Source organism: Ranitomeya imitator, chromosome 1, assembly GCF_032444005.1.
Source record: "Ranitomeya imitator isolate aRanImi1 chromosome 1, aRanImi1.pri, whole genome shotgun sequence".
Taxonomy (NCBI): Eukaryota; Metazoa; Chordata; class Amphibia; order Anura; family Dendrobatidae; genus Ranitomeya; species Ranitomeya imitator.
The window spans coordinates 433,726,278-433,732,283 of NC_091282.1; the positions used below are offsets into that span (position 1 = coordinate 433,726,278).

General features: G+C 42.8%; 1 protein-coding gene across 2 annotated transcripts in view; it reads left to right on the top strand.

The window, feature by feature from the left end:
- APBA1 (amyloid beta precursor protein binding family A member 1) overlaps positions 1-6,006 on the top strand; it is a 279,089-nt gene that overhangs the window by 37,973 nt on the left and 235,110 nt on the right. The window lies entirely within an intron of this gene.

A 6,006-nucleotide genomic window follows, 5' to 3' on the forward strand; every position in this document is an offset into this window, starting at 1 on the left:
CACATAGTGCCGGATGTCAGCTGCGATAGGCAGCTGACACCCGGCCGCAATCGGCCGCGCTCCCCCCGTGAGCGCCGCCGATCTCGCTGGACGTACTATCCCGTCCGTGGTCATAGGGGCCCACCCCACCTCGACGGGATAGTACGTCCGATGTCAGAAAGGGGTTAAAGCAAAATATCAGAGGATCATAATCATTGATACCTAAGCATTGAAGATGACTACTCAAAAAAGAAGAGCCCAGAATATTAAATTCTATAATCCAGGTGATCAGCGAAATAAAAATTAAGAGGAAGGGGTCACATAACTGGAGTAATACACAGTGGCGTCATTAAAACCTCACCTCCGACATGCGTTTCGTATCAAGTTTCAATGAGAGGGTTGTCACGAAACGATAATAAATCTCCTGACTTCTCAAAATGTGTAGTCCCAGAAGGAGCACAATGTGTGAGTCCATGTGTATACCATGCGATAAATTGTTTTTTGATGTCTAACATAGTCTGGATTCACACTGTTTTTTTTTCTTTGTTTCTGAAAAATGTCATATTTTTTTGTGGGAGTTTTCAAGCAGTTTTTTTTTGGGATTTCCAGAAACCGATGTTACTTTAAAATCCGTATTAAATTCTAAAACAGGATACGTATGTAAATATTTGTTTGTGGTGTTTTGGTGGCTATTTTTGAGTTTTTCCTTTTCATGCTTTAGGTATGATACTTTTTTTTTGGTGTATTTTCCTAAGTAAAAAAATCTCCAACAAAAAATGCGTAAACATCGCTATAAAAAGTGTTCTTCAAGGAATTTTTTTTCTTTTGAACCGTTTAAAAACTCAAAAAAAAGTGTATGCTAAGCAGGAGGCCTAAAAAGTCAATCCAAATGGCCAAAGAAACGTATAGGAATACTTCCATTTCTAGGATTGTTTGGATCATGTTTCATTCAGGGTTTTTTTTTAATGAGGATCCAGACATTCCACATAATACAAAAACACACTGAAAATCCAGTGCAAATATTTGCACATTTGTCCAATTAGTGTGGTAGGAAAAAAAGGAAAAAGACGTGCTGAAAGAAAACTCTAGCCTGAACCCGGCTCAGGGCTGCTATTAAGCAAATGCCAACAATAGGGACAGTTGTATCGCTGGGCATTCTGAAGAATCCATCTATCAGTCTTTTGTGGGCAAAACATGCAATTAGTTCAACTAATTCCTGCAAACAAAATGATAAATGCCCATTCACAATTAATGTGTATAGAAACTGAAGAGCTTCTGAATGGCTGTTGTATAATACACCCAGTACATGTATTGTGAAGCAGAGATAATGGATGCCCTCATGCCTCCTTGTAGTATTTGCATACCTCTATATTGTACTATTGCTGGAAATACTAACCAATAATATGAGTTAATACTGTACAATCCCTTCTCAACATCTTAAAGAAGCCCTCCTCCTCCCATCAAAGTTTTTATCCTCTTAAAATATTGCAATCATCATATTATATAGCACTGTGTACTTCCAATTGCTCATTTTACCCTTCTACCCAGCTAATTCTTCTCTTTTCCATTAGGAAATTCAAAACTGACTAGCGGAATCCTGTTAAGCTTTAAAAAGAAACGGGAGGGCTCTTTTGTCTCTGAGTCATGAGTGACTGCAAAAGTCCCTGGCGGGAGGAGAAGGGGTCAGCTGGGTCAGGAGTTGAAGAAGTAGATGAATCATGCAGGGAAAAAAGACTGCAGGGCAGAGAAAAGAGAAGAATTAACTGAAGAACACGGAGTCTGACACCCCGAAAATTAAACTATACGTTCTTGTAGGGGACTTAGCCCCTATAAAAAATCAAACTGGTGGTGTGGATTTTAATTATTTTGTTTTGTGTAAAAACAGGTTTATTATATATGTACATGAGGGCTATACCACCGAAGCCACAAATGCTCAGTGGACCGTTGTGCCCCTCAATTGCCATCCTCAGCCTTTCACTTGTGGTGATTGACAGCCCTCCAAAGAGCACTGCCTGTATGGAATCCTCAGTCCACTGACATTTCAAGAACCGAGAGCTCACACAATGTCAGTGCTGGCGGCCTCTGATCCGCCTGGCCTGTCACTGCACAGGGGATCGCACCCCGATACTGACAAGAGACGGAGGAGAGGTCGCACCCATCAGAAGGGGAGGTGTGGACGATGGTAATTGGCGTGGCGGTGCTGTGAACTGACCACTTGGACATGTCAAGGGTTCACTGAAGCCCCTCAATTTTATGTGTAATAAACCTGTTTTTACATAAATCAAAATATGTAAAATCTGTATCACAAGTATGATTTTTATATACACGTAGCCCCTATATACATAGTAACATAGTATTTAAGGTTGAAGGAAGTCCATCTAGTTCAACCCATAGCCTAACATGTTGATCCAGAGGAAGGCAAAAAAAAACATGCGGCAAACACTAAGCTCTGTATTGGGGAAAAAAATCCTTCCCGACTCCACATTCCACATTCCAGTTCCCTGGAAAATATATATATATATGAATAAGTAAATTATTTAATTTAAATTTTTGGGGTCAGAGGCTCCCTTTAAGTGAATGACTGTAGCAGTCATGAACTCATGGTCAACACATGATCATTGCAGGACAATCAAGGAACCGGTGGATGTTTCTAGGAAGGGTCTGGTGTGTAGGAGTTATTTCTTGAGTTTAGCATTTTCGCTTTCCTGTTGTAAAGTTATTTTATCTCTCTCTTAAAAACTGAGTATTTATGGATAACTTCACTGAGCCATTGCATCATAGTATTTCCTGTATTATATTGTTCTTTACCATTGTTGCTTTTGTAAAGTTTTTATATTATGGCAGTCAGAGGGCATTGCCATGTTTTAGGCTATCCTAAGCATGAGGCTGCAGATAATCCTTATTGTGATACAGTAATGACAGTATTTTCTATTAATGCTCAGTCATCATTGCTGTCATCTCCATACCCTGCAGTAATCTAGTGATCAGGGTATTTGTGTTTCCTAAAATTGTTGTTTGATATCTCTCCACATGCCTGGAATCCATGATGTTACCAAGGATTTGTAGCGAGAAAGGAGGAACTCTTTAATGAAGCATACAGAGACCGATTAAACCCGGTTCATGCAAGGGTAATTTTTTTCTGGAGCTTTATGTTTTTTATTTAATCTTTTTTTTTTTTTATTAACACCCAATTGTTTGTAAAGGCAAATGCAGAACTGAGGATGTGTAACATCATATAGCAGTGATTGTGGAGTTAAATATTTTTCTGGACTTCCCTTCAGTAGTCCTTTGAGAAAAACTACAATTAACTCCTTCCTAGTTTAGTAAAGTCTAAATAAAGTGAGGAATAGATTGAATGCAATAGTGATGCAAATATTATTATTATTTATTATTATAGCGCCATAGCGCTTTACATGTGAGATGTGGTATACATAATAAAAACAAGTACAGTAATCTTAAACAAGTCACGACTGGTACATGAGGAGAGAGGACCCTGCCCGCGAGGGCTCACAATCTACAAGGGATGGGTGAGGATACAGTAGGCGAGGGTAGAGCTGGTCGTGCAGCGGTTTGGTCGATCGTTGGTTACTGCAGGTTATAGGCTTGTCGGAAGAGGTAGGTCTACAGGTTCTTTTTGAAGGTTTCCATGGTAAGTGAGAGTCTGATGTGTTGTGGTAGAGCGTTCCAGAGTAGGGGTGATGCGCAAGAGAAATCTTGTATGCGATTGTGGGAAGAGGAGATAAGAGGGGAGTAGAGAAGGAGATCTTGTGAGGATCGGAGGTTGCGTGCAGGTAAGTACTTGGAGACGAAGTCACAGATGTATGGAGAACACAGGTTGTGGATGGCTTTGTATGTCATGGTTAGGGTTTTGAACTGGAGTCTTTGGGTAATAAGGAGCCAGTGCAGGGATTAACAGAGGGGAGAGGCTGGGGAATAGCGGGTGGACAGGTGGATTAGTCTTGCAGCAGAGTTTAGAATAGATTGGAGGGGTGCAAGAGTGTTAGAGGGGAGACCACAGAGCATGAGGTTGCAGTAGTCAATGCGGGAAATGATGAGGGCATGGACTAGGTTTTTTGCAGATTCTTGGTTTAGGAATGTATGGATCCGGGAAATATTTTTGAGTTGAAGTTGGCAGGAAGTGGAGAGGGCTTGGATATGTGGTTTGAAGGAGAGATCAATGTCAAAGATTAGCCCCAGTCAGTGAGCTTGTGGGACTGGAGAGAGTGAGCAGCCATTTACTTTAATGGATAGGTCTGTTGGGGGAGTCAAGTGAGATGGGGAAAAGATGATGAATTCTGTTTTGTTCATATTAAATTTTAGAAATCTAGCGGAGAAGGATGAAATAGCAGGCAGACTTTGTGGGATTCTGGTTAGTAGGGAGGTGATATCTGGTCCGGAGAGGTAGATCTGTGTGTCATCAGCCTAGAGATGATACTGAAAGCCGTGAGATTCTATGAGTTGTCCGTGGCCGAAGGTGTAGATGGGGGGGAAAAGTAGAGGCCCTAGGACTGAACCTTGGGGGACTCTGACAAATGGGGGCGAGGTTAGGAGGTGGTGTGAGAGATCCTGAATGTCCGGTCTGTTAGGTATGACGAGATCCAAGATAGGGCCAAATCAGTGATGCCAAAAGATGAGAGAATATGTAGTAAGAGGAAATGGTCCACTGTTTTGAAGGCTGATGACAGCTCCAGAAGGAGGAAGACAAGAGTATAGTCGCTTGGATTTGGCAGTTAGGTCGTTGGTGACTTTAGTCAGGGCAGTTTCAGTAGAATGGCGCAGTTGGAAGCCAGACTTTAAGCGGTCAAAGAGGGAGCGGAGGAGAGATGGAGGACAGCTCAAAATGGACGGGTTGTTCCAAAAGTTTTGAGGCATAGGGGAGAATTGATATGGGGCGATAGACAGAGAGGATGGGGCAAGAGAGGGCTTTTTGAGGATGGATTTGATTGAGGCATGTTTGAAGCATGAGTGGAAGACACCAGTCGTTAGGGATAGGTCAATGACCTATTGACCGCCAAAGCCAAGTAACACTACTCTGTCCTCTTCCACCTAGACCTGCCATCGGCCTTTGACAAAGTGGACCATTGCCTATTATTACAGACTCTCTCATCTCTTGGCATCACAGACTTGGCCCTATCTTGGATCTCGTCATTCCTAACAGACCAGACATTCAGCATCTCCCACTTGCACACCACCTTCTCACTTCTTCTCCATCTACACCTTTGGCCTCAGCAGCTCATAGAATCTCACTGCTTGTTTTGGCCCCTTTGGGCTGACGTACACTACTCTATTCCGGATCCGTATTGCACACATCCTGAATATGGCATTTATCACCTTTTGTATATGTTTCTAATTCTGTACATAGACATGCATTTAGTACTATCTTGTGGTTTACTTTATAAATGTAAGTATGGCATGAACTGCTGTGTGCATGGAAACTCTAAGCAGAATTTATTCTTCTCAACTCTGAGTCTCACTATATTTTGCAGGCATATATAAAATCGCTTCAGACTTCAAGTGAATAACTTTACATGTTTAGTGGGATGGTGTCAATGAATTTTTAATTTTTCATGCTTTTTGTCACAGTGACTGCATTAGCAATATTCACTCCCATGTTCACAAAATCTGGACTGGTATGTCCTGCCATATTAAGGTCGATAATTACCGTATTTTTCGGACTATAAGACGCACCCCAAATTTTCAGAAGGAAAATAGGGGAAAAAATGTGTCAAATAGGGGTCCGTCTTACAGTCCGAATTCAGCTTACCAGTGAAGGGATCGGCACAGGTGGAGGAGTGGTCACAGGGGTCGTTCGGTGGTCCAGGCTGGTGCGGTGGCCTCCGGGAAATCCCATCCCAGGCTGGTGTGGTGCTCTGTGCTGGGGCAGGGGTGGTGGCTCTGTGCTGGGGCAGGGGCTCTCTGCTCTGGGGCAGGGGCTCTGTGGTCCGGGGCAGGGGCTCTGTGCTCCGGGGCAGGGCCTCTGTGCTCCAGGGCAGTGGCAGCAGGTCTCTGTGCTGCATGGGGGGGCTC